Here is a 9560-nt window from a genome sequence, read left to right on the forward strand (position 1 = left end):
CCAGCCGGCGCAATTGCGACCCCTTCTCAGGAGCTAGCATATTCTCTTTGAAGTCATGCAACGTTTCGTGGCCTCTTTAGCGTATATTAAAAACTAATGTAGGGACTTATCTGGAGCTACACTGTTTGGATATGTCTTTCGGCCGACTCGGCCTATAATGCGGTCCTCTTTGCGCATTCATGCAGTCTGGTCAGTAGGAAAGCTTTCCACCTTTTGAAGCTACACTGTTCGGATATGTCTGTAGCAACTTTTCGCAAAACGCGAAAAAATTGTAAATAGTTACTTTGTTATCGTTGCATTTAAGACCTGTTCATAGCAAACACACACTAGTTGAGAATAATCATTTTTACATTATTCAACCATTTAAATCACGATAAATTATTCATGTGAGCCATGTAAGCGGTTTTACCTATCTGCACTGAGATCGATAAAGGACATGACAATACATATAAATATACAGCGCTATTATGTAAACAAATATTTGTTTTAGTTTTGGCACAACCATGTTCAGATCTTTTATTTATAAATTATTTGTGAAGACAACATTTTCTTCGAACAAATAATCATCGAATTTTTTTTTTTGAATTCCTTAAATGACCTCAATGCTGGAATATATAGGGATCTTACAATATAAAACCCGGACCTTCTTCTTTAGGATCATCGGAAGTAACTTATAAAACTAAGTAAGGATTATATGTATGTATTTATGTATTTATTTAATCATGTATTAATGTATTCATATATTCATTCATTTATTCATTTATTTATTTATTCATCTATTCATTTATTTATTTATTCATTTTTTATTTACTGCGTATTTATTATGATTATAATTATTATTATTATTATTTTGATAATTATGATAATTATGATTAAGTTTAAATGTAATTCGCATCAAACGAACTCAATTTATTAGAGTATTATATACACACCAGTATACAGGAATAACGCACTATGTATTTCAAAGTTTATCAAGTCATTTGCGATGCATTATGTTTGGACCCGGAGTGTTTCAACCCCTTTAACCAAATAACTTACTAGACGCATGCATGTTGGGACATATTTATAGCGTAACTGTCCAGCAATTTAATTGTTACTGAAAGAATATCAATTTGGTTGTTGTCATGTGCTGCAGCGGTAGCCAGAGAACCCGCCGCATTAATAAACAATAAATGAAAAGAACGACTATCATCGATAAAAAGTATAATCTGTTATATTTCAGATAAATAAAAACCGGGTCCTTTGTAAGCTCTAAGGTGGAAAAGGAGTAATAAAGTTAAAGTTTGATTGTATAGATGAACGTCAGGTCTACCCTAAGTTGGCAAAGTAGAAGTAAAGGTAGATTTCGGGCCTGTCCAAACTGGCATGGTAGGTGTAAAAAATGACGTCAGTATTAAACCAATTTGCCAGGAGTTTGTATTGTTGTTTGTATAGACGCAATGGCTATTAAAATAGGCAACGAGGTATATGCAGACATTAAGACTTATAGGTGGACATCGGGGCTATTTGAATTTGTATAAGTGAAAGTCAGTACTATTCAATTAGACAAGGTGGTCAAGGTGTAAATAAGGACTATTCAAATCGAGTGGACGTCTGGACTACCCAAAAGTTGCAAAGTGCTTTAGGTAGACTTCAGTACTACACTCATTGACACAGTGATATGGGTGTACGTCAAGCCTACCGATATTGGCAATATGATATGGATGGAGGTCAGGAATACAACCATTGGGAAGGGGATGGTACAGGTGGACGTCATGAATACCACTATTTGCAATGTGGTATGAGTGCACGTCATAACAACCCGAATTGGCAAGATTTTGGTATAGGTGGACGTCAGTACTATTCGAATGGGTACGGTGGTATGGACGGACGTCATAACTATACACGCCAAGAAAATGGTGGGGGAACATGCGAACGTATCGTACAAAAAGCGGTGCGAATAGGCAAAAAGGTCTGTTCAGCCCACGGTGAGATGTCCGTTATAACAGATTTCCTCGCAGACATGGACATTTTTTAGAGGACGATTCACGAAAATGTACAAATAACATAGAAAATGTATATTTAACTTGTATATTTGTATAGTGTGATAAAGAACAATTACTAAAAAGTTATGATACAGTATAAGCTAACTTATTGTTTTCTACAAAACCTATTGTTAAGTCGTTTGTGTTTACAATTACTCGTAGACCGGGAGTTGCATCCCAATTTGAGATTAAATGTGTAAGAAACATAATTATGCTTTGTTTGTTTTAATATTAAGCTGTCATATATTGAATGCAATCGAGCTACGATTGTATATTATTAATAGTGTTGATTACCTTTTAACGCAGAGATAAAACACATACACTTATTGTGTAGGTAATTAGCATAATTTGCCATAATGTCGAAATAAAACGACTTTAGACTTTTGCTTATAAATCGTCTTTAATATTACATTATTACGACGCTCTTCTCTCGAGCATTTTAATATCATCCTACACCATGTGCTGAAATTGCACGATAAGTATCACTTTAAAGAGAAGTTCAAACTTAATCTACTTGCGTGTCATTATATTAAATAAAAAACGAACAGTGGCAATAAAGGTAAAAGCGTTGATACAATTTAAATTAATAATTTATGAAATAATTAACTTACATTTTTAAACAATATTTGAGTGCTAAATAAGTTGTCAGCGAAACGAAGATTTGTGACGGCCGTGCAACAATATTGCAGTTATATTCTTAGTACACTACTACTAATTTTATATTTTGTTTTTAGTAAATGCAAAACAAAGCTTTTAAAACATTTTTTTTATGTGAAATATGCTGTCACTTGAAATAAGTATTTTAACAGAAGTACAATTGTATCATCATAATCATCATCATCATCATCATCATCATCATCATCATCATCATCATCATCATCATCATCATCATCATCATCATCATCATCATCATCATCATCATCATCATCATCATCATCATCATCATCATCATCATCATCATCAGCATCAGCATCATCATCATCACCATCACCATCATCATCATCATCATCATCATCATCATCATCATCATCATCATCATCATCATCATCATCATCATCATCATCATCATCATCATCATCATCATCATCATCATCATCATCATCATCATCATCATCTTCATCATCATCATCGTCATCGCCATCGTCATCGTCATGATCATCATCATCATCATAATCATCATCATCATCATCATCATCATCATCATCATCATCATCATCATCATCATCATCATCATCATCATCATCTTCATCTTCATCATCATCATCGTCATCGCCATCGTCATCGTCATGGTCATCATCATCATCATCATCATCATCATCATCATCATCATCATCATCATCATCATCATCATCATCATTATCATCATCATCATCATCATCATCATCATCATCATCAAAAATCATCATCATCATCATCATCACCACCACTACCACCATAATCATCATCATAATCCGTATTATCATCAATATATTCATAATCATCATCAACATCTTCTTATTCAGCAGAAGCAAAAATAGCAGGATCGTCAATAGGCAGCCTTCGACATTGTCATCAATATCATCAGTATACGGTTGTGGTACAATTAGGAAGCAGTTCTGAGAATACTATGGTGTTACTGTAATCGGATATACAAAACTGCCAGTAAATATTATTTGGAAAATATTTTGGTGAGAAAAGAAATGCTACCATGGCTACGCAAAGTTTGAGAATCATGTTCTTAGGTTTAGATAAACATCAATTGAACAGACCCTATCATAAACAAGAAATGTCTACAAAACGATTAACGGCGCTGAAATTAATATTAAGATATCGGTTTTGACCTAAAATAATGCACTTGATCAAATTGATTAGTAAATTTCGGACCCGGGATTGTTCGGTCGTCACTAAGGAAACGTATCAGACACCATATTCTTCAAACACGCTAAGAAAACAGATGTGCCCCTTATGAAATATGATAGAATTAGAATGTAAGAATACTAGATGTGAGTTATTCGGTAAAACAAAATTTAAAGTTAATTAATTTTGATTAAGTTCGATAACATGCATCATGTAGTAAAGGAGACATTAATGAAAAAAAACTATGAGTGTAAACGTCATAAATGCTACAATTGGTTAGTTGATTAATATGATATATAATTTATTATGAATCTCAATTGCTACTGGTTTATTCTAACATTTCGATAATCGAACATTAACCTTAAATTGAACCTCTATTCGCTGTAGCGCGGTAGGTACACAATCTTTAAATGGTTGTGGTACAATAAAGAAGGTTACATAACTGAAAAACACTATCTTGTTACTGTTATCGGATATACAAGATCAAGTGTTAACAATGCTTTAAGTCAATTGTTATCTTTTGGATTTCAATAGGTATTGTGACAAAATAATAAATTCTCATCGATAAACATGAGGAATGTCAAAATGACATCAATCAATGAAAAGAACGGGCAGGAAGATTATTAGTTTTCGAAGAATGTGTTTAAGTTAGTAATATATTTTGATTTCGAGAAGTACTAATACGAACTGAACAGCCAAGGAAAACGCTTAAACAGTATATTACAAATATGTAAGATGAAAATATTCGTAATGGTTATAGTACATGGGAAACAGGGTATGGCATGTGATAAATTCTTATAATACACTATGAAAACTTAGCTTACGTTTTATAGAATCGAAGCATACTACACCAAAATGTATGCTAGTCAGGGAAACAAAAATTAAAATTAATTTAATCGAGAAAATTTATTAAAACTGCAACAAATAATTTACTTTACAAATAGAATACTTTGAAATAGTATTATACCCTTATCGGTTTAACGGTTTATTTTTTCGCATAATCAGCAATACATGCCTTTTTGCAAAATACAATCAGATCATCAATACATTTATATAATGAGATGAAGTTCAGCTATACAAAGAATTCGTTTATGCCATTCTGAATTGTATGTATACGAAAATTATGGGAAAGTAAGTCGTATCACACAGATATTTTCGATAGAGGATATACAAAATTTAAAAAAAAACAAAAAAAAAACAATGGTATATAATGTAGGGACATTTTAAACAAAAAGGAAGTAGAAGAAAAATCAATCATTTTGTTAGGTTTTAAAGTAAGAAAATCGAAAAATATCGGTACTTTACGGATACGTTGTACAGACTTTAAGTACGTTTCAAAACAAAATTATTTTTTAATTGATATTTAATTTTACTTTGAACATCACGGACCGACACAGTTTGCTATAAGTACGTATTAAGCAACATCAGTACTTAATGTATTAAATACTCTGCTTATCAAAGTATTCTGTGATCTCTTGATTTTACACCAATAGTTAAGGTTATAGTTTTGCAAATGAAAGGCAAGTGGAAGCGGCAAAGTTCACTTAATGCGGCAGCATTTTAAAAATCATTTTATTTTGGTTCTTTGCGTTGCGCGTACCTCCGGATATTTTTGCATATAATAATTATGTATTAAAGACAATGACAGTTAGTAGTTGAAATATATTTAATCTAATTTTTGTCTGCAAAAAGCGATGATTTTTTTTTAATTTAGTTTACTTTCCTCATAATAGCCTTTCTACGCTGTCAACGTTTGGATCAAGTTCGTCGTGACCGATTTCACACTAGCATTGACCTTGTCAGTTCTATAAAACACAATCCCATTCTTCGGGTATTTATATACAGTTTGGGATTACAGAGAGAGAAATCTTGGAATAGTGATTCACGGATTTTCAATTGGAATAATCAAAATACCACGCGTTTGATTGGTTTGCGTCCTTGGGGATGTAAACGTATAAATACCGTGTGATATTTCCTTGTATGAACGATTCATTTTATAGCTGAGATTCAGGTAAGTAATATTTTAATATACTTCTAGAGGTACTTTTCCTTATTTTATTACAAATACTACTAATATTATTTTTTCCGTATACAATTAGTATTATTGATATGATATATGTGCATTTATATCATTATATAATAATAACAATATACGTTATAATTGTTATTTCTTTCGTGCTATCATCATCATCCACACAAAATCTCTTTCTTTCCATTACTCTTACAATTAAACTGAATACATGTATAAAGCCGCTGATGATTTGACCAACGACATGCCTTTCTATCCGCAGATACACAAGTTTCCATTGCATAAGTAATATGACTATCTATCAAATGGCAGGTATTTCAAGTTGGAAATGATTTTCAAAACCTACGTACTTTTTTCAGACCATTAGCCATGGGCGCAGCATCTAGTGTTATGTACAACGGGAGTAGTAGAGGAGGTGGTGTGACAACCCGGAAAGTAGTGAAATATGGCGCGAAGGCGGTCGTCACGGTGATTAAAGTGGCTGCAGCCCTATACACCTTTGGGTTGATTTAGCGCTGGCATCTTCAGTGCAATGAATAATCGAAAAGGCAAAATTAAAACATGTACATAATATTGAAAACGTGTCGACATCAGCGATCTCGGAAACGTGTGAACATACACTTACGTATTCACTTTATTGCCATGCTACATACTTACTGGCAATGCGTACATAATATTACATGAAATATCAGTTGACATCGAGAGATTGTTTTGTAAGTTGTACATGAGATATATATTATTAAAGTAATCTTAATTCTACGAATTAAAAGTAATATATATTTTATATACAATCGGTTTTAATTTATTTGCCTATATTTGTTTAACGTTCGAACTTGAAGATGCGTTATGTATCTTGTAATTGCATTCTATTATTACTCGCATGTTTATCACTTTTCTTACAATAAACACTTTCCAACATCAACAGTGGTGTCTCTTTGTTTATTCAACGATAACACTGTATTATTTTAGTCGGATTATCCTCAAATATAAGTACAAATTGTGTCATTCCTCAAATAATTCCTTTTGTTATTGAATCTAATAATTTCGATGAATAAGAAGTAACCCAAGAGTTTGTGTGGGGGCATAGTGTTTTGTTCATAATGGGCAATGATTTTTGAACGGCAAAGAACGTTCAATCAATAGAAGTTTGTTGATTATTCTTTTGTGATGGATGGATGGATGAACTCCTTCATTTGCATCACACATGTCGATATTTTGCTTTTCCTAACAATAACAGTTGAAGAACTGCCAGTGCAACATATTCTGACAACATTTGTAGGACGTTGTTCAATCGAGGAAATAATGATGACCATGGCTATCAAAGTTGACCTATGAGGTCAATTTTAAATGGATTTACAATGTCATTAACAAGATATATCTTATCACAAGATGAATGGCGTTGAAATAAATTTTAGATGTAGGTTGTAATGCACGATGATCAACTGATATGTCACTCTCAGACCCCAGATTGCTCGGGCGCCACTAATAAAAAGTCTCGGACCCTTGATTCGTCGAACTTACTTAGCAAACGTATTATGAAAAGATTTACTTTGACATAATCTACGCACAATAAACAACCATGTTAGTGATTCAGAAACGAAATTGTAAATGAATAAATATTCATAAAGTTTTGTTCGTTGCATCGTATAGTAAAGGGCACAATGATACAAAATATGATTGTTAACGTCATTAATGCCATAATTGTAGCTGATTTATCTTATATATCATTAAACCTTAAATTGAACTTATACTCGCGTTAGTGGTAGGTACACATTTATTACATTGTTGTGGTGCGATGAGAAAACAGTTATGATTGCTGACAATACTATAGTGTTTATGCCATCGGATATAACATATTGAGATTTTACCAAGTGTCTAGGTAATATGACAACCGAATTACTACTCAACGATAAGCGTGAACATTTTAAAAATGACACCCAATTAAATTCAAGTACAATCAGGAAGATATCAAGCTTTTCGAAGAATGTGTTTTAGCTAGTTATAAAATTATATTCCGATAAGTATTACGACGAATAAATCAAAACAACTCGATGGTAAATAACTTAACTTTCAAACGAGAACCAACCGGAAAGAAGTTTCCTATAAATAGGAATCCCAACCACGTATGAAGTGGATGTCGCGTAAGTGCGAACCGTTTGAACTTTGGACATTGATTTATGGTGGTATCCGAAGCGTTGTATGATTACAACGTAAAAGAAAAGCACAATACATGTTGACGCTTTAAAAATTTCGAACAATTATTTTATGGATTATTGAGTGCTAATACACACTCATCGTGAAGTGTATTAATATACATTGGTTGAGAAAAAGTAGAAAATAAATCAATGTTGACATATAGTCTGTGACACTTTTGGCTTCAAATTACCGTATTAATCTAATTATCTGTTGGAATGCCAAGTCGTTTGTTCATATTTAAAATTAAATATGGGTGTCTGGTTACATTCAGTTTACAATTCATAAAACCAAATGCTTGCTTACTTTGAGCTACGGCATACATTTAACATTTAAAATATAAATGATTTTAACAAAATAAGTTTCAAAATAAATCTCAGTGCTACACACTTTTATTATTTTAAGTTTTTTTTATGTATTTTTGTTAACGTTACAAAATATTCTGGAAATAAACAGCACTGAAATAAAACATATTTGTTTTCCGCTATAAATGACGTTTCCCAGAAAAGCTGTCGAACTTTTCGGAAAAGCACATTTAACTTCCTTAAGTGTTTATGAATCAAAACAAATTAATTGTTTTGCGATATTCAATCCTTCCTAAAGTAACGTTAACCCTGGTTCAATCGACCATTTAATCAGGCGAAAGAATATAAGCCGTAAGAAATTGTTTTGCGACATAGTTTTACTTCCTGTTTCGGTTAAGAGATTTGCAAACTAAATCTGTACAGACAAAACTGTATTAGAATAAATATTACTAAACGAATTAAAAACCTAAATATTAATAATAACTGGATCAATTGAAGCACTAAACGCCCTTCCTAACTACTTGATCGCTTTACATGTATTTACTATAAAATTCAATTAAATGATTGGAGGTAGCAAAACATGACATCAACAACAAAAAAAAGGCTTACATTATATATGACCACGAACTCTATCGGGATTCCATATTATGTGTTTTATTTCTTGCAGTGTTTCCTAAAACACATGGATATATTTCTCAAGGTCAGCTTGTGTGATCACATTTTGTCCGGCGTTAGGCGATCAGCGATGTGTGATGTGCATCGTCATGGTTTGGCTAATTTAAACTGGAGAAGATACTTGTTTTTCTCAATATTTAGGAAATTTGGTCGGAAAAGCTTAGTTAACAGTTCAAATCTTAGAAAGACCTTGTTTAATTTTGTAAGGCCAAACTTTTGTAGTTTTGGTAATCATATCAAATATTTAAAAAAAAGTACCAGTCTCGGAGCAATATTTCTGACTTATTATAGATGAAAATGGGTCAGAATGTTTATCTTGACAATACATAAGACTTTTTCGATTTTGATTTACGTGTATCAGAAAACGTGTCGCAAGGTAAAGCCTTGAAAAACAATTGTAACATTTCTATGCGCTATATTATGACTCAATAGTGATGTTTGTCACTTTTTTAAATTTGGTTAACAAAGCGGTAAATTTTTCAAATTTGTGAAAACCCT

This window comes from Dreissena polymorpha, chromosome 12 (genome assembly GCF_020536995.1).
Source record: "Dreissena polymorpha isolate Duluth1 chromosome 12, UMN_Dpol_1.0, whole genome shotgun sequence".
NCBI classification, from domain to species: domain Eukaryota; kingdom Metazoa; phylum Mollusca; class Bivalvia; order Myida; family Dreissenidae; genus Dreissena; species Dreissena polymorpha.